Here is a 23,530-nt window from a genome sequence, read left to right on the forward strand (position 1 = left end):
ACTGTAGTGATGTTTGCTCTGCTTCATGTGACAGGCATAGGACCAATATTCAGCAGGGACCAGAGCTCAGAAATTATTGGGGGTCCTGAGACGTTTCTGTTCCCCCTTCTATTCTATTTAAGTTTTCATGCCATGCCTGTCAGTCACTGTGGTGCCCTCTTTGGTATCTGACTGCCATGGAACATGTTTGCAGTGCAAATGTGGTTAATGAATGAAAAGCTAACAGGGCTGAAGGCAGTGGGGGTCTAGTGGTTAATGTGTAGAACAAGGACTCAGGGCTGCAGGGGTCTAGCCATGGCTCTGTCAATAGCTCGCTGTGTGACCCAGGGCAAAGTACTGAACTACTCTATGCTCAGTTTCCTCATCTATAAAATGGGCATAATGATACACCACAGAAATATTGCAGGGGTTTAATTATGTTTATAAGAGGCTAAAATGAAAGGTGCTAAAGAAGAGCCAGGCATTATTAGTAGTAATAATAGTCATAGGGCTAGATTGTGAAATTAAGCAGCCAGTAGGAAGATCCTGCATGACATAACGCAGATTTAATTGCTAATTCACTTTGGTTTGATTTTCTTGTGAAAGCCCTATATCCAACAGAATGGTACATGAGATCTGAAAGCCCTCCGTGGGTCTGGGGAGGAGGACAAATTCTGTCCTGCTTTCTATTCCTCTTTCACAGAATTGGGGCATAAAATATGCTGCTCTCACACTCTGCATAGGAGGACACCTGTAGTGCCTGGAGCCTGTCTGTCTTTTCACCATTTGAGGAGGAAATCAATGATGTATTTCCTGTCAGCATTGTGTCTGCATCTATGCAGGAACTGCTATACTGGGTCAGACCAGTGGTCCACATAGTCCAGAAACATATCCCTAGAAATGTTCAATACCAGGCTAACAAGCATTTAGGGACAGTGTATGTTATTTGCCTGACCCACAGGTTACGCCACCAAAACATACTGACATATGACCCAAGTCTTTCTATACCTTTGATGGTGGTCTTACAGAATCCTGGCATGACCAACAACATAGCTCAGGAATGTGTCAAACCAGGTTTCAGTCACCATTGTGTGTTGTTAACTCATAAAATGTGGCAAGATCATAGTCCTAAAAGCCCTAGACTGCTGGTTGTGTGCAGGCTTTGAATAGTAAACATTCCCCCCTCCCATCCACTCTCTTTACAGACGTTATATATTAAACCGGTTACTTTACATTAACAAACACAACAATCTCAACCCCATCTTCCTTATAGCTCTGATATGAATATAACTTTACAATCTACTCTAAAATGAACTGGAAGCAGAAATTCTTATGCCTCTGCGTAGAAGGTGTTTAAAGCAGAACTGGAGTTATTAAATAACCTACTATTAGAACAAAGCAAAAGTGAACATTTTTTTTAACCCTAGTCTGGGTCCTGTTGCAACCTGGAATATTTTGTTTTCCATGAAATGGCATTTCCACATTTAAAAAAAAAAATAAAAAAAATAAGTGTATGCATTAAGAAATGTGCCTGATTGTTAGGCAAACTGATATCTGTCCAAAAGAAATTTGAAAACTTTGAAATTTTTGCTCAAAAATAGGGCCATTTATGGGGTGCAAGTCGTGCCATTGTTGAGTGAAAGTTTATAAATGTTTCAGGGGGTTGTCATGAAAATTGGACAATTTTTGAAAATTCCAAATGAGCTTTTTGAATTTTACATAGACTTACTTGCATACATCCACCTATTATGGACATAGGCCCTGATCCAGAACGCACTTATGCACGTATTTTACTTTGGATTCCTGAGTTGATGATAATAGGACTACCTATAGGCTTGAATTTAAACATATTCTTACGTTCTTAGGTGGATTGGGACCATAACTGGAGACACCTTAACTATGTCCCTTATTCAATAAAGCATCTCTATTCAGCAAAACACTGAAACACGTAACCTTTGTGCACATGCTTAATTTCTATTGACTTCAGCCATCTGTAGTTGCAGTCTAGAAATATAAATAAATGACATATTGACCCTACCATAAATCTATAAGATGATGATCATGATCCCAAGGTTTGTATGTGTCTCTAAAATATTTTAATGGCCATTTTTGGTTGCTGTCATCTTAATTTCTTCAGAGTTCAGTGGAAAAAATATATTAAATGATAGAAGGTAAGAAATAAAGTCTGATGAAGTCAAATGCAGGTGTGGCATAGGCATAATAATAAATGGATGTTGACATTAACACGTTTGACATATATCTAGTTTACCTTTGACTAAATGGAAACTTAGAATGGTTTAGTGACTTGCCCAAGATCAGACAGCAAGGCTGAGGTAGAGCTGGGAATAGAAATAAGAAGTCATGAAACTTAGTCCTCTGCTCTACCCACTGGAGCAGACCACATGTAGATAACACACGTTAGATTACAGAAGACAAAGAGTAAAAAACTTAAGGGCGGGACATCAGATAAGAGAAGGTCAGAACAGGGCACTAGATAAAGTCAGGTTGTATTGATAATTATTACAATGGGAAAAGATGACAAGGAGAGAAAAAGAACCAGTTTGCCAAGCTCCTGATTTCCTGGCTCACTACTTAGCCAGGCCACACTCACTGGGTCTGGCTCTCCTGTTACTTACATCAGTTTTATATCAATGTAACTCCATTGGCTTCAGTGGAATTACTCCCAATTTACACCCATGTGATCGGAGAATCAGGCCTGGTCTCAGGCTCTGATTTGGAGTGATCAATATCCATGCGCATCAATCCACTAGCTTCAATGGGCTGACTCGTGATTAACAGTGGCAGAACTGACCCTTCTGGGAGGATTTCGGTATTTGTGTATATTTTTTTCTCATTACGGTGGGGACTGTCGCACATCAAGGATTGTTGCAGTCTCTCTGCTTCCTTCCCCTGGGATTTCCTGATCTACAGGGTCAGTGGTAGGAGGAGGTTGGAACGTTTCTCCTTTTCTAACATACCACTTAGACATTTAAACCAAACAAGCAGGTGACTTCAGAACAAAGCAACTGGCACTGAGCCGAGGTTAATGACTGCAGCAATCTCCTTGCTGTTATGTAAGCCTTCGTGTTTTGTAACACGGGAACTCAGTGGCTCCAGCTTGCTGATCCTGCTATCCCCTTCACGAGAAATAGCAAAGATGTGGACAGGAATATGGTTTTCCTTCTCCCACCTAACAGCACCTATTAAATCTGCCCTGTTTGGTTCACTGAACATTATACATTGTAGTAAAATGCCAGTTGTTCTCTTATTTAGAAATACCATAGATGTGGCCCATCTAAGGAGCATAGGCATGATTGCTGCGGATGCTCACTGACTTCAGTTGGAGTTGTGAGCAATTAGGAACTCACAGGAGGTGCTCAGCACCTAGCTGGATCGGACCTATAAGGCCTGATCTATCTGCCATGGAAGTTAATGGGAATCTTCCCGTTGCTTTTCATAGGAGCCAGAGTGGGTCCTTAATCTGTTACAACAATACTTCCCCAAGTCTATATTGTGCTCTCACTTTTTTGTGGTGAAGTTGACATGATCCCATTCAAGGTGGCCCCTCTTTTCTCTAGATAGGGCTGAATGATCTCCTTGGCGAGCATGCTGCTGAGAGCTTCCATCAGTGTGCCTATCCTGCCCTTAATTTTATTCTCCTAAGGAAAGTGTATGTCTTGGCCTGCATTCTGCTAAAATAGGGTCATTCGTAAGGTTTCCTATGGTTTACAACAACATTAGTAAGGCGTCCTATGGTTTCGAACAACATCCGAGAAGGTTCCAGCCAGCTGGAGCAGAGGGCAAGGTTGCATCTTTCTGCTTAGTTCTGCAAGCCAAAGTATTATGTAAAACAGAAATGAAATATGTGAATGACAAGTTAACTCTTTAAAAGACTGGGAGACATAGGGCCTGATTTTCCTCTCATTACGCCAGGGCAAATAAGGAATAACCGCTCCATGGATATCAGCGGAGTTATCGCAGTTCTGAACCTGGTATAAATGAGAGGTGAATCGGACCTGTTGTTTTTCTGGAAAAGAAAGGAGAGCAGGAGGTATGTTAACAAAAGGAAGTATTCTCCTGCCTCCTCCAACATGCACAGAGGTTTGGGCCTCATTTATACAGCAAAAAGTACCCCTGCCTTCCTATTATATAGCACTGCAAGAGGGTCCTTGGTGGAACCATCACAGAAAAACCAGATTAGATCCCAAGAGGGAGAAGGAGCTAGTGGTTAGAAATGGGGGGGTTGGATGAAAGGATAACAGGGGTCTCTTCCTGATGTTGCAACTCCCTCCCTGTGTGACCTCAGGGAAGTCATTTAGCTGCCCCGTGCCTCAGTTTCCCCTAGTGTTAAATGAGAATAATAGATCTGCCCCACCTATATATTATGAAACTTAATTAATGTGTGCTTTGAGCTCCTTAGATGAAATGTGACATAGGAGTTACTATCCAGGGGGTTTTAGCACACCCCTTGACATAGTGTCTGAGCACATACCAGCAGCACATCTAAGTAAAAATATAAACCACTATTATTTTACCTCTCAAAATATTCCGGCCAAAATTTTCAAACCTAGGTGCCTAATGGGAGGTTCCTAAATTTCTGGCTAGGCACTGACATAAGAAAGGCATGATTTTCAAAAGCACTGGGTAGCTGCAACCTTCATTGACGTCACTGGGCATTGGATTGGGCTCTCAGAGTTGATATAATGTTCTGACTGGAAAGAGAAGTAGCAGGCTATTGTGCAGAAAAGACTCCAGGCATTTTATAAAACCAGCCTCCAATAAGCGCGGGAGTGCTGCGGAGTCCGGGTTTGGCGGCCGGAGAGCTGGCTTTTTCTGAGCATTCTAAAACTGGCAGCCAGGTCATCGCCCACTTTTTGTGTTCTCCGATGCATGTTCTTTTTCCAGAGACAGCGCGCCCCAGACCTGGGAGGTCAGAAATTAGATTCATTCACAGGGAAGGTCTCCAGTGGCAGATAATGAGGGCAAAGTGTTTGCAAATTCAGTTATGCCAGAGAATGGACACAGTGGGATTAGTGCTGTTTGGAAAGGGGGCTGTGCTAGACAGAGCAGGAGTCATAGCACGTGAGCTTCAGTGTGCGTTGATTCAGAAGTTCCCCTCATTGGCTGTTTCAGAAAGGGAGCATCCAATAGGGTTTCAGCTGCCCCACTGGAAAACCTGAGAGAAGGTGATGATTCTACATGGTGAATACCTGCCCAGGATAGGGAACCTACCTGGTGTGTGGAGATGTAAATTATACCTGCCGGCCCTGGCTTTTCTGTAAATGGCCTCTGAAATGGAAGAGGTGGATGATCATTTTGTCTTCCAGAAGCAACTGATGAAACATCTGCCCCCTACGATGAGGTCCATAATCAGGTCCTTGTGAGTTTTGAAGTGGGAGTCCCAGCAGCATGCTGAAAGGTGGAGGGGAAGGTCACCTGCTGAGGTTTCCTTATTGATCTCAGTGCTACTAAGGAAAGTTTAATGGAAAAAGAGGGGTGAAGGGCTTTTTTCTATCAGAAAAGAGAGTCTGAAATATGTAGCTGACAAGTATATCCGGTAAACCCTTCCTCTTCTTGTCACAGGAATGAATGAACCAACTCAAGGGGGGTCATTCACATACCATCTGGAATCATTTTTCTGTTCACGATGATAACTGGTAAATAAACATGCTCTAATAACACATTTCTCCTTAAGAATTCATGGTTTTCTTTGAATATGAGCTTCTCAAGGACTCCATGGTTGTTTGAGCCAATGGTGATCCCATAGACATTATAGTTGGAAGTGTCCTGTAGATAATCTATAGGTGTGTGATATATGTGACACCCATGAAATATTTAATTCAGATAAGACTGTGGCTTCCAAGCTGATAGAAGCCATGTGATGCCTCAGGGGATGACCCGCAAAGTGGAGTTGGTCCTGATGGCATAAGGTTTGAAACTTGATATCTGCTGGAGCACCATGGCGGGTGGAGTATTGTGAATCCAGAGACCTCTGAGTCACTTTCTCCAGTTTGCTCCTGCAGTTTCATTTAATCTCAGTGGAATAAATTACTTACTCTACATTAATAATAACAATAATAAATAGTTGGTGGCACTTCTTTAGCATCTTTCATCTCAGGATCAAAGTGTGCTTTACAAATAGGAATGAATTAAGCCTTGCAGACCCTCTGCAGAATAAGAACTGTCTTCATTTTCAAATGGAAGAAACTCAGAGACAGAGTTTAAATGACTGCCCCACAATCACAAATAAAGCCAGTGGCAGACGTAGGAATAGATCCCAAGTGTACTGGTTCCCTGCCCCAGGCCTGTGTCTTAGCCATTAGCCTGTACTTCTTAAAAATCCCTTCATGTTTTTTTTAACTCCTCTCTGATCTTATAAATACAATTGTCTCAAGCAAAACAGAGTGTGACAGAAATAGAACTTTTCGTTCCTTGAGTTCAAATAGAGGTCTGCACTGTATATAACCATGGTATGACAAAGTCACCAAATGTGAGTTATGTTTGGCCACATTCCCAGTTGAGTGGATGAAAAAAACTGTATTCGTATGTCCACACGTGGACGATTTGGGGCCCCATTCATTCTTGCCCTGTGGCACAAAGGAGCCTAGGAAAAGCATAACCCATCTAAGAACTGCTCCTCCCAAATATTGCAGGACCAACTCTGCTACCTCTGCAGGAACCTGAGGAACAGAGGGGCATTCCAAGGAGGACTGGGGGAAGGACAGGGTGTAGCCAGGGTGGTCCTGCTCCCTGGCAATTCTGAGCCCCTGAAGTAGCTCATAATGGCCATTGCAAGAGGGGCTCAAGTTAGCACAGGCCTCAGGGCTTCTCTACCTTATGCTAAGGGCTGCATTGGCCCCCACAGTCCCTGAACAGGGGACGCACCAACTAACTTCCCTCCATTCCTATATCAGCGCCTATCCAAGGAATGAATCTGGCCCTTGATTTACAATGTACATTGAACCATACAGCAGCAATAGTTTAACCTTTAATCCTACGTGCGATCAAATGAATGTGGCTGTGACCCTCAAAGGTTTACCTTCGCTAATACTGGAATCATAACTCTCTTTTCCTTAAAGCTGCCGTTCTCACTCTTCTCTGTCTTTGATACTTCCTGCAGGTTGCAAGTGCCCCCACATACTTTTCTTTAAAAAAAACCCCAACCCTCTGCCCCCCCAAAAACCTAGCATTGGTCATTCATTCACTATGTCTGTGGACTAAGTTGTTATCTATTAACACAAACATTTTACTTGAGTAAGAGTTCCCGTTTTGAAAGTTAGTACAAAGGATTTCACTGGAGTCAGTCTCTGGTGGTTGGTCTGATCTTCCATTTAATCTCTGTAACTACATAAATTGTGTTAAAATTAACAAATTCCACCCTTTGTTGTGAACAATTCTAATTGCATTTTTAAGGCAGGTTTATTGGGTCAATAAATAACCAATCCATGTCTAGAGAGAGATGCTACTTAGGCCCAGATTCTTCCTCTCTTACCTATCATGAGTATTATTATTTTTTCTCTTTCAGTAGTACTTAGAAACTGGGGCCTTATTTTGCTATGTGCTATACATGTGCATAGCAAGAGACAGTTCTAGACTGCTTACAATATCACTGGATAAGACAGACAAAGGAACTTTTATTAACCCCATTTTACAGCTGGGGAATTGAGGCATACAGTGATCAAGTGATTTACTCAGGGTCACATAGATAGAATTAGGAACTGAAGTCCAAACTCTTAAACCCCAGTTCAGTGTCCCAAACACAAGATCATCCTTCCCCTCAAAATAGCTGTCTCCATAAAGTCCCATTAGGCAACATCATGATTCGATCTAACATAGGTGCCTAGCATGGAGAAAGATGTAAACACTTGCACATCTAGAGTTAAAGGCCACCTAAAACAGCAGCCTTTGTGCCCAAGGAAGGTACTTCTCTCCCCTAGTGCTCTTCTCACTCATTCTCTCGCCTCAGAGTCAAAGGTCTTTCACTGGTCAAAAATTTTCCATCAAATCAGGATGGTTTTGATTGTTTGCAAGATTGTGGGGTTTTGACAACATGGAGATTTCCATGGAAAATGTCTCTCTGTGTGGAAGGTTTCAGGGAGGGGTGATTGTCAAAAAACTGAAAAATGATCAGTTTTCAGGGACCAAAAAAATTTTTTTTTTATTTTTGACCCAAAAAACAAAAACAAAAGAAACCCATGAAAAATTTCATAGAAAATTTTTGCTGAAAGCAGAAACAGTTCTATAGAAAATTTTCACGGCAGAAAAGATGTCAGTTCCCACTCAGCTCTACAAATAGCCCATTTCTCAGCCCGGTGGCAACAACCTCTCAGGGCAACAACACGGCAAAAGAAATTTGTCTTCAATGGACCAATTAAACTGGCTCACATCACTAAGAAAATTCCACAGAGCTCAGTAACAAAGAGTCTATCAAGGCCACTTGCATACACTGAATGAGTACAATTGGACTAAAAAGTAGCTCAAAGTCAGCTAAGTTCTCTAGGGTTTTCCGCAAGAAGAGAACATTATAACTGAAGATTATCACTACCTGTGTGATAAACAGCTTAGTCACTAGTAGAAAGGAAACTCCAGCACCACAAGTAGCTTCAGGTGTGCTGCAGATAGTCAGGGTCCTAATTAGCTTTCACATGTAGTTTGTAATATGCTGTCCTTCCTTGCTTGCTTTCCCTAATTCACATATATGCTGTTCAAGTGATATTATCCTCCATTGTACCAACAAGGAAACAAATGCAGTGGTTTACGTGGGGCACTCCTTGAACCCTAGGTAGAGTTAAAAACAGAACCGAGGTCTCTTAAAACCCAGCCCATAATTATTCTGCTAGATCACAGCCCCCCACTTGATAAATGGGGCACATTTTGGAGACCATCCCACTCAGTGCACATGTGTGTAGGGCACATACTAAAATATCTATTCAGGATGAAATCCAAGCCTTAGGAAAGTCAATGGCAAAGCTCCTGTTGACTTTAAGGGAGGCCAGGATTTCACCCTTAGTTCTTACTCAAGCAAAACTCCCATTCAGTGCTTCAGGTTATGGTCTTGTACCACAAGGCTGACCCTTTAGGGGCTGTTCAACCCAGCCTCACCTGTGACTAATCAGCTGCCTCCCAGCTGAGGCTATGAGGCCAGAGATCAGGTGATAGTTTGAAGATTCCTCCTTCTCATAAAAGCCAGCAGGTAGATCAGTTGAAGGGGGAATGCTGCAGGGGGTATGATAATCATATAGGAGTCTCTGGCTTAGGGGAAAGAACTCAGTTTATGTATGACTCCCAGACAGATGGTCTGCAGAGTGTAATCCTATAGGGAGTAGATAGGCTCACACAGAAGACACTGGGTCAAGGGGAAAGGACAGGGTTGATGTGGTGAACTTGTGTTCAATAGTTTTCTTCTGAAGAAATAAAACTCAGTCTCTGCAGAAAAGGGAGTGGAATTCTATGGCTGGAAAATGTTCTTTGGAATGCAGGTTTGTGAGTTAGCTCAGTGGCTTACACTGTGTGTAAAGAGCAGAGCAAAGAAAAGAAGTGAGGCTGGAAATCTACACCAGTGTTTGATCACAATGGGGGAGGGCATGTACTCCAGCAGTCATCAGCTTAAAGCAACAACTTCTAGGGGTCGTTAAGCAGAAATGTGACTTACCACTTTAGATTATTTGGGATATGGGGGGGGCTATTTGCACATCTCTGTCTGTGGCCTGATCTATAATGCTATAAAAGTAAGAAGTTTTCCATGTGTTTTTATTTTATTTTTAAAATAAAATCATCAATTTATCATCTTCTGGGGAAAAAAAAATATGCTGGTTATATAAAGTACAGAACACCAGGCACAGCTCTGTCCAACCACATGTGCTGAAAGTCATAAACAAAACTATAAGAGTGGAATAAAAGTCTGGGGCCTCTGAACAGGAGAGATTTCTAGTACTTGTCAGGGTCCAGATTTTCCTACTTACAGGCCAAACATCACCATGACAAAATGCAATAACATAAATAAAAATAACTTCCAGATGAGATGTATGTAATGTTTTGTTTTGTTGGCATTTATGCTTATTTGGCTGCAATTACCAACCGCATTTGTTTACAGCAACCATGTAATGTTATAATAACAATAACAAAGCTGTTTGTTCATACTGTGTCCTTTGTCCCAAGGGACACAGGAAGTGCCATGCCATCTACTGAAAGGCACCTTCTCTTGGGTGGAACGCGACAGTTGTTTTATAACAGTGCATGGCAACACTGCACAATAGTTTAGGATAGGAAGCAAAGAATACTATATCCAGTTCTTGGGGGGGGGGGGAAGGGGTGTTTGGCATATGTTATGTTCATGTGGGTTACACTTTTCATTTGCTTTTATTAACAGTATATACTATCCTATTCTGGGAAGAGGTCAGTGTCTCTATTGTGGGGAGGTGAAAGGGGTAGGGATAGAAAGTGGAGAGTCAATGCATCAGACAGAGTACGAGTGCACACTTTTGAAATGGCTAACTATATCTAGGGAGGAAATTCAAGGAATCAAAAAGTAATTATCCAAACCAGAGTTAGATAAGGATCCAGTGTTCATACCCCTACAGTTGTGAACATTTCTGTGAGATTATTATTGATTTATTATTTGTATTATCATAGTGCCTAGAAGCCCAACTGTATCCCACCCCTTAGACAGCATTAGAGCAGTTATACATATTTAGTTCCTTTTGTTGTGATCCTTGCTCATAAATCAATCCCTCAGACTCCTAGGTTATGCTTGATTAGAATTGTACACTCCTCAATTGGGGGCAACAAAAAGGGGACAGAGTGGGTAGTACAGTTTTTAGCAACTTTCATACAAACAAAAATCTTCTGTCACATTTGGCAAAGACTATGGTATTTTGGAAGATGGTTTTGGCTGTAGGAGTACTCCATGGACTGATACCTGTGAGAGCAGAATTGTTGTTTCACTTCCTAATTTCCCCCGGGTAATAAGAAGATGGGATTACACAGAATCTAGTGTATAGTAAAGAGAGAGTCTTTTTCTAACACCCTAAGGCTAAAAACAGGGCACTGACTTAGGATGAGCATTTCTGGTTTCCCAAAAATGTTATAAAAATGGACCAACTAGGCAATAATTCAGCTCTCTCAAGATGGCAAATTAAAGGCATGATTCCTTCTGCAGGATCATGGTCTATTGTACTGCTGGGCCTGATTCGCTGCTGATTTACCCTACTGTCAATCAGGAGTCACACCATTGAAGTCAGTCGAGCTGCATCAGTGTAAAACGAGTATGAAGTCAGAATCCAGCCCATTACCCTTATGGGCCCAATCCTAGCAGTTGGTGAGCAGCAAACATATTCATGTTTGTTGAACAAGTGCTGCCCTAGGAAGGCAGGGAGAGGTGGGAGCAGGTGTCAGAGCAGTGAACGGCTGCCATGGCTCACTTTCAGAGCTTCAGTTTACAAAGCACATAGGGAAATGACTTTATCATAGTTAAATTTATGCTTTAAGGGGTTGTGTTAAAGATGGTGTGAGCAGGCACCTTTCACAGCCTGGTCTACAAACAGCCCATGCAGTCTAAGTCCAAACTGATTTCCCTCCCTGGGGTTTGGCTTTAGAAAATAGCAAGAAGATAACACAACAGCAAAGTTCAGCTCAGACTTTCTTTTCAGGCTTCACTGCTCCTAGGGTGCCTTGCTCAGGACTCTTCAGTCTCCTCTCTCCAAAAAGTCACTCCTTTATATCCAAGTGTAGTCTGAGCCACCTGTCTCACTGAGTCATCAAAACCCCCTTTACCTTTACCTTTACCTTTATCCAGAAAAATTAACACCAGCTAAAAAAGCAGGGGTGTTTCAGGCAAACATTTCCAACCTGTTGTAAGGCTATCTGGAGTGACTCGTGATCATGAGTGCTTACCTCAGGGCAGACTATCAGAAAACAGGGCAGACACCCCAAACTGGTGGTCTGATCTATAAATAGATTTCACCAAGCCAGTAACAAATGTGAACTCCAGGATCACTATGCCAATCTTACCATGGAGTCACAGAAAGTCCCCTTAGACTCTCCAGTCTATCTTGCCACCCAAACAAACTGGACTTTGTGATAAGAGGTCACTTATACCAAAAATCACATCACATTTAGGTTGCTTCCATTCCCAAGAGACCAGTCACTTTCCCCAGATCAATTGGTACTCCAGATCTTACACCAAAGACAATGATGGCAGCCAATTCTATAGTAAACTAACTAAAAATGCATTAGCTAAGAAAAGGAAATGAGAGTGATTAAAGCAGATAAAATATATGCACAGGTGAACCACAATTTGTAATTCAAAATGGTGGCAGTGATGTAATAAACTGTCAGTTTCCCAAAAGTCTTCTCAGGGTATCCAGATTATCTCTAGGGCTCTCCACTTTGCATCTGGTACACTTCCCTATCAGAGTCCAAACAATGCAGGATCTTTCCTTGAAACCATACTTATAGCTGCTTCTCACAGTTACAGTCTTTGACCTCCAATCATCACACACTATGATCACATGCTTTGAAATTAGCACTTTTCTGTTAAAGTTCTTCATTTGCATTCCACAAGGCTTCTTCATTATTTGATGGGTTATTTAGTTACAGGGGTATCCACAATGTAAATGCTTGCTGTTACATTATAAAATGGGATGCAAATAGGTGAAAGCAATGCAAGTAACATCCCACTCGTTTTCATGAAATTTAAACACCAAATACACACTTATAAATTTAACAATCACTTTGATCTGTACTAATATATGCAAATGAAGTGGCCTGGGGCTCTGGAATGAGCTGGCACCTGGTCTGCCAGCATCATAACTGTTACAGATGTATTTTTGATCATTTCTTTCCCTTTGTGACACGTTCCTACTATTGTGGTGAAGATGTAAAGAACGCATGGAAGGAGACTCTGGAAAGAGCAAACTGAGTACTTAAAATAAGCCTCATTTAGGGTCCCTGAGAAGGGAAGCCTAAGAGTTGGCATTCAAATATTATGGTGATGAAGATGGTGCATGTGCTTAGAAAGCAAGACAGCTAGATGAATGAGGGGATGTGTCCATGCACCCCTCTTCCCACAGAAAGTAATTAGCAGCATGTATAATAATGAATATCTCCTGTATTTATGATGCAGAAGTCTTAGTGAATGGGAGTCCATTGAAATAGACATCAAGTGCAGCGTAACTTTTCTATGCACTGTTAAACACCTCTTGTGCTTGACCCCAGATTGGAAGTAGTCAGTGTTGGGTGAATGATCCCTGAATATATTATATATAGATTTGCCCCAATCCTGAAATCCTCACTCAGAACTGGAGCTTGTAGACCTATTAGTTACAAATAGTGTTTAGTTATGAGATTTTCCCCTTTTGGGGTTGGCAGGTCATTCACGTTTTTTTTTGAATGTTTTTATTATTCATCAATATTTGCCAAAGAGTTTGAATGAATAATTATCAGGCCGGTGACTTCAACTATTCAGTGTCTGTTAGTGGTGGTATCCAAGTCAAACGATAGTATCTTTGCTCCCTGATCGGGTTACTGAAACATGCTGAACAGGAGGCTAACAAACAACAAAGTGGAAATAATGTTTTTAGGCAAATGATTTAAGTTGAAATTTGTGACACATTTGCCATCCACAGATCTGTGAACACTGTGACTCCACCAATAACAGCGAACCAAACTCTGCAATTTTATGTGTGAGCGTAACCTTTTTATACTATATGGCAGCTCTAGTTATACTTTGTTCAGGCAAAAACCAATGAGTCAAAGCCTTAGGGTCAGATCCTCAGCATATGCCCTAAGAGCTACTCTATCAGGGAATCCAGGACTTCCTCTGCAACCTTCCCATCTCCTCCCACCTGACTGCCTGCTCAAGTTTTAAAGAAACAGCACATATGTCCTTCCATATGGAAAGGCGAGCTCCATGCATGAAGACATACCCCTGGCACAATCTAAGCCCATGTTAGGGGACAGTGGAAAATAAACATGGTTAAACCAGGGTTCCTTCACGTATTTGTAACATGCAGGGTGTTTTTTTTTCTATCTGCAGTGACAGGAAGGGATCATTTTATAACATGGCTGGGCCTCCCAATTGTGTATTACAGCCCTGTTGCATATGATTTATTTATTTATTTATTTATTTATTTTGCAGAGACAATGCACAAACTCTTTGTCCATGTTGAAATGACTGAACTCAGTCTTATCTCCAATTTCCTCTGGGTTTGATGAACAGAGGGAGGAGAACAGGACGATGACAAGGACAATAAGAATTGGACATCATTTGGTGGAGTGATGTGGATGGGCAACAGCCTCAGAGATCCAAAAGGTTTTGCCCAGGGTCTGCTGACACTTAGTCAGAGTCACAAGGCAGACAACTGTCATATTTCCATTGAACTGAAATCTTCAGTGGGATTGGGAAAGCTGAAATGGAATGGCAACATCTCACCACTCCCCAAGGAAAGTCTGTGCTAATGTATACTAGAACATGAATGGTTTGTCTCTGTGATGGCACATGGCTATTCTGATGATTTCCAGTATGGATCAATAAATCACCAGACAGAATGAATGTTTAGTGTCAGGTGGTCGTACACAGAAAATCAGACCTTTTTGAAGAATGTTTTCTTGGGCTGGGTGAGACTTTGGTGATAGGCTTGGAGGTAGAAGGTGGGCAGTTTTCCTCCTGGATATTTTCATTAAGAGATGGGGTGAATCAGCTCCAGAAGAGATGGGTATCATAAAAGAAATAGGGGAACAAGTGTAAAGCAGCATAGCTCCTTTGATTTCAATGCATCATTGACCTCAGTGACTTATGCTGATTTACACTAGCTGAGGATCTGGCCAGGCCAGGTGTTAGCTTGCAGGTAGCTCAGCTATGACCCTCTTTACCCCACCTTTAAATTAGCAATGGGCTTGTTAAGCTGGCCAAAGCTACTATGTTCCTACTGGCTTTTCAGAGATGGTACTTCCTTGGGTGAAAGAAACAGCATGGGGGGTTGGGAAGGCAGCGTACTGCCAGATCTTTGAGACAGCACTGGTTGAAGATCACATTTGAGGAAAACACCTGACTGCACTGGAGGTAGATGGGTCATTTCATCCAGCACCATCTTTAATTCCAGTCCACTTCCATGTGCCCTGACTTCCACCAAACTCATCTGCCATCTGTTCCATGTCTTCTGGGCTCAGTGCATAGAGGAATTAATTTCTGGAATTCATTGCCACATGATAGAGCAATGTGAAACCTGTACAAATTCAATTGTAAAATTGAAAAAGAATTAGACGTTTTTATAGATACTAAAAATATCATCCACAGTTATATTAATTAGGGCAAACAATATCATTGCTCATGCTTAAAGACATAAACTGACCATCAGACACATAGGATTAGAGGAAAAACTTCCCACATAGGCATGTTATTGCAAAATTGCCCATTATGGTGGTTTTGACTGCTATCAGAGACAGGAAACCGAAATATATGGACCTATGGTCTGAACTTCTATGAAAATTCCTATGGTCCACAGTTATTTCTGAAGTGGCTCCACCAGGCAATTGGTAACATAAATTGAGCTAAAGGTTTTTAAACAAATAGCGGGTTCAAGTTAAATATTAACTTTTGGTCATTCCAACTCTGATAGCTTTGGCCTTCATGTTGATCATTTAATGTTCTCCTTTTTGTTGCCTCAGCAACTGCAGCCCTAGAAGACCTTGATTTTCAGTCAGCAAAAAAATAAAGCTTGTGCTGAAATTTGTTTAGGCCTCTGTTGATAAGTGTCTGTGCTCCGAGTCAATTTTCAGACAAACAAGGCCTGGAACTGTTGGAAATGTATGTGTGTTTTAATGCAATTGTTGCATAATATTACCCAGATGTTTCAGGCCTCAACACAGTAAAATCAAATATCTTCGAATTCATATTCTTCTTCTTAAACAAAATGAGTGACACCCAGCATGTGATTTAGCAATCCCATAGCATAGTATGATTTAAAAAGCTAACACAGCTGTTCATTTAATCACACAACACACAATTAATTGCGCAAAGAACATGTATGCCCTGTTTGTTCCACTAGTAAAACATACATATGCAGATTTCAGAGTAGCAGCCGTGTTAGTCTGTATTCGCAAAAAGAAAAGGAGTACTTGTGGCACCTTAGAGACTAACAAATTTATTTGAGCGTAAGCTTTCGTGAGCTGAATGCTCAAATAAATTTTAGTCTCTAAGGTGCCACAAGTACTCCTTTTCTTTTTGCGAATACAGACTAACATGGCTGCTACTCTGAAAACTGTCATTATGCAAGGCACTGAATTTAGCCATATAGAGTGGAAATCTGTCAACTTCATGAAAAAACTCTTACAGATACAGACAGACATCATCTTCCTCTCCAAATGCAAACAGATGGACATCATACCAAAAGGACTGAAGGTAAAAAATCCATTACAATCTACATACCACACAGACTATGCTGACAGCTTGTGCCACACACTCTCAAAGAAACTGCAGAACCACCTGATCAACATCCTCTATGAAGTGAGCTGTAGCTCATGAAAGCTTATGCTCAAATAAATTTGTTAGTCTCTAAGGTGCCACAAGTACTCCTTTTCTTTATACATATGCAGAATGGACTGAATTTACAAATGGTGGGCTCATAAATTTCTCCCTCAAAATATGTATTTTCACCCATCATGTTTCCAAATATCAGATTTGCATTAGAGATGGGCAGAAAACAAAACTCCAGGTATGAAGAAATCGTCCCCCTCTGCAACCCAAAATGTGAGGCATTAGAACTCAGTCCTGGATCCAGCACCTACTTTTGCAAACACGTTCTAGGACAGATCTTCAGCTGGTGTAAATTAGAGTAGCCCTGTTGACTTCAATGCAGCTGCACCAATTTACACTAGCTGAGGAATTGGCCCTCCATCTTTATAGTTCCCCAAAGCAATGTTGCAGTTTGAATTTATCTCAATAGTGCAATTATTTGCCCTGGCAATTGTGTAGCACCTACATCTCTGTTGGCATACTTGATGTGGAACATGGGTACATAGTGTGTACATGTACAACCTACACATTTCTCTTTGAGCCCCTTTGGACATCTCTGATGTAGATGTCGATACCTTTTTGAAATGGAAGGCTACAGATACCCAGGGCTCAATACTCATTGAAGTCACTGGCAAAGCGCCCATTGCTTTGAATGGTGCAGGTTCAGGACCATGTGGTTTATTCCGTGTTTCACATCTGATTTTTAACATAAAGTTTTAGGGCCTGATTCGAAGCCCATTGAAAGTCAAAAAAAAAAACCAAAAAACTTTGTATGAATTCAGTGAGATTTGGATCAGACCCTTAGTCTTTTGATATTAAAGATATTGGGGCTACATATATTCTGACACTAAGATATTGCCATTCCTACTGGAGGCTTACATTGATTCTGCTACTGCCCCCAAATACCAAAGAATAGAAAAGGGACCATCTTGGTATCACTAGGCTTCCCCAGAATTTGGTGATCTTCAGATCTGGGGATTTGGTTTTGGTTTCTCTCTTCCAAGAGGAGTTTATTGATTTCTTCACTTGCTGGAACAGACTCTGAAAGGACAGCACACAGAGACATCCCTGTCAGATGTGTTTTCACACATATCCACCCTGTCATTAAAACAACAAAAATACCCCCCCTCCACACACACACACACATTTGGCGCTAAGCTAGCCTTAGCTTTTAAATTAGGTTGGAAAAAGCTCAAAAGGCAACAACTGTAAAACCATTGTGAAGCAAAATACAAATAAACCAAAATACAATAAAGCCCAAATTAAATCAGCTCTTCATGTAATTCTGGCAGATACATACATACACACACTGATGGCTGGGCAAGCTTGGTGAGGAACTGGCCTGCATATCACTCAAGGCTCAAAATGACCACAATCTCCTGGGAAGAAGGGAAAGAAAGGGAGCCAGCTTCCTGCGTCAAGTGAAACAATAATCCTGAGCTGTAAGAAAAAGCTACCAAGTCTTCAGATGGTGAATTATTTATCCACTGACATGGAACAATACACACACTGTAGTCAATGTGCAAGATTCCCAATATGTGTTGTATTAGAAAGCAAAGACTTAGTTATATAATTATTCATTTTTCATTGGGGGGAACACCAACGCCCTCCCTAATCTGCTTTAAAACCCACAAGGGACTCTAAATGTCTCCAGGCAGCCCCTTTGTAGGTGATCAGTTTTTGAATGATTGTGCTGGTGAAAGGGCCAATTCAAGCCCTGAAATCTTTTCAGAAACCATAGAACAGGTCTAGCACCGGCTATATCTAGGCATGTCTCCCTGGAAAACCACCTGCAGATGGGCTCCTGTTCCTTTTTTTTGTTTCTTCCCATGTCCATTTCTATAGGTCTATATAAAGTATAAGCTCTTAGGAGCAGGGGCCCTGTCTTCAAATCAGACTGTATAGCACCTTTCATATGGGTCACATGGATGAATAATAATAATGTGCCTTGTTACCAGTGCAGAGGGACCCACCTTCTGAAGGTCAGTTTTCCTGCCCTGATCTCATGCTGAGATCACGAACAAGGTTGCCTGTTAATGTCACACACAATTGTGGTTTCCATGATGTGGATTCCTGTCCACTAGGTACTGAACTGAGATGAGCAATCTCAATTCACAGAGGAATCGTTGAGCTGCTGTAAGATTGTAATGCCTTCACTTCCTACTGACCTGGTCTGGATTGGCAACAGTTACCTAGAGGAGAAAAACTTTGTATCTTGTTACTAAACCTCTGAGCTAGCTCTTAATTATTTTAATCTTTAATTAGAGGTAGGTTACTCAGTTAACCAGTAGAGACACTGCCAGCCTGAGAATAACAAACATGAATGCCTCTGCAGATAGAGAAACCGAGCCCCTAAAATGCCACCTTTTTAGAAGGGACCCAGTGAGCTGGCATTGAGGGGGTGTATGGCATTGCCAGGCAATGGGGCATAAAATATCAGAGCATCACATGATGTGTTGATCTCAGTCTTCTTCTTGGGGCAAATGTTTAGCACCTGCTTTACCTGCTTCACAGCCCATTTCTCACTCCAGGGAGCCCCTTCATAGGTGACTGGTTATTTACACAATATTAAAACTGACTGGTGAGGCTGGTGAAATGTGCCCAATCTTCTTTGAAAACTCAGAACAGGTCCAGTTTCCTCTTGGTGGGTCTCAGTCCAATTCCAAGAGGACTCATGTACTCATCACAAAAACCACCAAAACAGTTAATTCTAATTGACTGTTTGCTGGCAGTCCCAGTAGAGAGGCCAAGAGCTGAATAGAGTGAATTCCTCTTTTAGACCTACAGACAGTCCATTCAGGTCAGGGTTGAGGCACATTGCATTGCCACTGCCTGTTCTGTGGATCAGTAGAGAAGTTCAGACTCCAACTCACTCATTCTAGAACCTTCCATCAGCATCCAGCTCACAAACATTCTATTTTTTAAATGACAGGGATGCAACATTACAGAAAGCTGTATCCTGAGACCATATCTAGGGTATTCAAAGGGAAGGCTGGAATTCTGCCTCGTTTTGCCCACATATATCAGTGCATAGGCTACTTCTTACGAGATACGATCTCATCAGCACCTGGGTGTTATGGAGTTTGGTATAAATCCCAAAGATCTAAGAGACTCCCATGATAATCAGACACAGCAGGAAACGTTAGACACAACAACAGTGACATGGATTTTTCACAAAGTTTGCCATGAACCTAATTCACTCTCAGACTGAGGATCCATGCAGCCAGTTTGCATGCAGCCATTCTGTGAGAGGCACAAATATATCTGAACCGAAACACCACAGACAAGATACTGAAAATAAATCACCCATTGTTCACCTGAGGAAGCCATTGTCAGCTTTTGTTGTGCCTGTCCACCCTAGTAAAAATGCAGTGGATGGGTGCAAATAAAATGGGTTTTTCAGCTGATCGTGGAGAAGACACCATGAACATTAATTGGACTTCAATGTGGAGGGCAGAGTAGACCTCATTGGGTTTAATGACACTGGAGACTAGCTTCAGGGCATGGCTATACTTGCAGATGTAGAGCACTTTGAGTTAAACCAGCCTTTGTAGAGCGCAGTAGGGAAAGCGCTGCAGTCTGTCCACACTGACAGCTTCAAGTGCACTGTCGTGGCCACATTTGTGGCACTTGCTGCGGTATTGGGAATGGTGCATTATGGGTAGCTATCCCAGCATGCAAGTGACTGCAACGTGCTTTTCAAATGGGGGGGTGGAGTGTGACAAGGAGTGTGTTGTGTGTATGTGGAGGGAGAGAGAGTGGGTTTTGGGGGGCTGAGAGCATGTCAGCATGCTGTCTTGTAAGTTCAGAAAGCAGCAGACCCCCCGCCTCCATCCCTGGCCTTTCTCTCTCACACACAGCATTCCACACTAATGCTTTGTCTTGGAGCAGATAAGCAGCTGGCTGTCAGAAATGGAACTTTCAAAGGGCATAACTGCATTCCTGCAGTGATTCAAAAACAATGACGAGTGGCCACTTGACTTAAGGGGATTATGGGATGTTTCCGGAGGCTGATCAGAGCGCAGTAATGCAACACCTCGTTCACAATGGTGCTGCGGCGCTCCAGTGGGGGTGCAGCAAATGTTATTCCACTCGCCAAGGTGGAGTACTAGCCGCGCTGTAGCCGTGGAGTCAGAGCGCTCTACGTGCCTTGCCAGGGTGGACGGGTAGTGAGCTAGTGCGCCCGGGACTCCTTTATTGTGCTGTAACTCGCAAGTGTAGCCAAGCCCTCAGTTAGACTGAAAATTGACTCTGTAGTTGATTAAATCCACTCTCTGCACAAGTTCCCTAGCTTTATGCACTTGAGGCTGCTGCTGTTTTGCAGAAACTATTCTGAATTAAGGAAAGTACTGCTCCTGATAAAAGTATCATAAAACACATTTTTTATCTAGTGATAGCAGTTCCAGAAACAAGGGAAACAACACACATGAAACTTTATACTCTCTTTACAATATATAATCAGCCAGATCAGCCAGTCAATGGTAAACAATGTAATAAAGGAACAGCCTGTGATAGCTCCTTTTAGGGCCTTTGCCTGCTTGGTTCCATAATCTGAACTCCATGGCAGCTCCCCTTTCCATTCTTCATTCCCTTTATTATCTTGGGGATGGGGAGAGGGGAGATTGCCAAACTTGCTCTTTGCCTTCACTTTCCTTGCCCTTACACAATTTTGCTGCTAAGCACATTTCTGAACCATCTGGTTACTGATGAAATACCTTGCATAGATGACAGGCCACATTTCATATCCTCTCACTGCCGTATTATTGCAGGGACTGTTGTTTGCTGGCCTGGATGTAAGGCAGGGGCATGGATCCTTGTGCATCTCAGCAATTTGAAAACTTCAGACATGAGTTAGTGGTGACTGTCATGCTGGATAGGAATCCACATCTTCAGCCTGAACAAAACAACATGTCTAACCCTGCCAGAACTGGATCCAAACACCCTGAACTTGGAGAATTCAGATATGGATCTAGATCTGATCTTTGCACCTCTGATCCATGTGTGTTAAGAACTTACCTTCCTAGGAGTTTGGAATCAAATCACTGTAAAGCCATTTTGTGGTGAATTTTCTATGAGTTGCAGTTGTATCAACTTGCACCTACACTTTGCAGTTGCAAACATCTGCATTTGCATTAAAACTTGCTTGCACCCTTTAAACACACTAGCACCAGCTTGCACATACTGGGGTGGAGCTAAAGTGCGGGTGCAATGCAGAGACTTGTGTGTGCACAGCTGTTAGACTATTTAAAGGGTGCTTACAAGGGTTGGAATTTTTAACAAGTTTTTTCTATCTGCAAAGAGCAGGTGTAAGTAAGTGTGTGAGCAATTTGGTACATAGTCCAGTGGAATAGAGGCTGGAGAGAGGCTCAGCTGACAATTTACATTGCAGTGGTCATGGTGAGTTCTATGATTTCATTGCATCCTTCTGTAGGCACTGCCTACAGGCATTGTGTCTCGATAGAGAGGGCAAGATGCTTGGTCAGTGCCTGAGGGCTGGACTGTAGTGTCTGAGAAGTGAGTCCTCCCTAGGTGAGGGGTTAGGGAGAATGAAAAGAAGGAAAGGGCTGTCTCATGTGGTATAACTGCTAAAGTTTAGGAAACTGTTAGGAGATTAACTTGCTGGCTATTCTCCTGTGTGCCACATGCATTTAAATTGTGGTTAAATGGTTGATAAAATGAAACAGTTTGATGCACGCTATGAGTCTAATGTTACTAACTGTACAGATGCAGTTGTCTGCACAAAACTATGCATGAAATTGTATGCTTAATTTGTGCACACAGTTGTCTTGTTTAAACACAGCTGGAACTGGAGTGCTGCTGTCATCACAACCGCTCCAGTTTCTTCCACAGCCAACTCCTAACCAGCCAGAGGGCCTAGAGAACATAAGAACATAAGACCAGCCATACTTGGTCAGACCAAAGGTCCATCTAGTCCAGTATCCTGTGTTCCGACAGTGGCCTATGCCAATTGCCCCAAAAGGAATGAACAGAACAGGTAATCATCAAGTGATCCATGCCCTGTCGCCCATTCCCAGCTTCTGGCAAATAGAGGCTAGGGACACCATCCCTGCCCATCCTGGCTAATAGCCATTGAGGGACCTATCCTCCATGAATGTATCTAGTCCTTTTCTGAACCCTGTTATAGTGTTGGCCTTCACAACATCCTCTGGCAAAGAGTTCCACAAGTTGACTCTGCTTTGTGTGAAGAAATACTTCCTTTTGTTTGTTTTAAATCTGCTGCCTATTCATTTCATTTGGTGACCCCTAGTTCTTGTGTTATGAGAAGGAAAGGAAAGTTTTGTATTAGATTCCTTTTCCCTGTCATTTATCGATTATGTAACTTACTACATTATTGACTTCTTTGCTTTCAGCTTCCTCTGCACAAATTAACAGCTGTGCAAATTGACTGCCACACCTTGGGCTCAAGTTAGTTCCTGTGCCTGGCTCTTCCATGTAGAAATGCCACCTATTGCATCAGCATCACAGCCTGTGTTTACCATATGCCTCTAATCCATGAGTGCTTGCATAATGCAGGAGGCCAAATTTATCCCTGGTGTAACTCCATTGACTTCAGAATGGATTTGGCTCCAGGAACTGAGTTTCCATAGCAGTGCCATCCATCAGGAGATCTTGGCCACCAGGCCACATTTGCTTGGAGCACAGCTATTGCTTTCTTAAGCAGAGAGTTGGATGCCTGATTCCAAATAAAAATGAATGGGAATCAATGTGTCCAAATCCCTTATATTTGAAAATCTCAGCCTTAGACTCTTGACAGTGCACACTGATAGCTACTTAGTTTCTTCGAGCGATGCATTGTCCTGGAACCGTTGCCACAGTTCACTGAACTGGAACATTGACCCTCTGTAGCTTTCGTATTTGGACCTTATATCTGCTTAGCAAGTCTTTCACTTTAACCAGTGCATTCATGTGGCACACTTTTAATCCCTCACTGCCTCTGAAGAACAGTAATTGTAGCTGAAATCCTGGCCTGGTTGAAGTCAATGGTTGTTTTGCCATTGACTTAAATGAGGCTAGCAT

The 23,530-nt window shown here is 42.1% G+C and overlaps 1 long non-coding RNA gene across 1 annotated transcript; it reads right to left on the reverse strand.

Annotated features, from left to right (window-relative positions):
* Positions 1 to 14,103: 14,103 nt before the first annotated feature.
* On the reverse strand, positions 14,104 to 18,646 carry LOC122461177. Its single transcript, XR_006282959.1, has 3 exons — positions 18,466 to 18,646; positions 17,372 to 17,533; positions 14,104 to 15,166 (listed from the first exon to the last, which is right to left on the reverse strand). It is a non-coding gene; the product is annotated as an uncharacterized LOC122461177 (long non-coding RNA).
* Positions 18,647 to 23,530: the final 4,884 nt, after the last annotated feature.

This window comes from Dermochelys coriacea, chromosome 7, assembly GCF_009764565.3.
Source record: "Dermochelys coriacea isolate rDerCor1 chromosome 7, rDerCor1.pri.v4, whole genome shotgun sequence".
Classification (NCBI taxonomy): Eukaryota; Metazoa; Chordata; order Testudines; family Dermochelyidae; genus Dermochelys; species Dermochelys coriacea.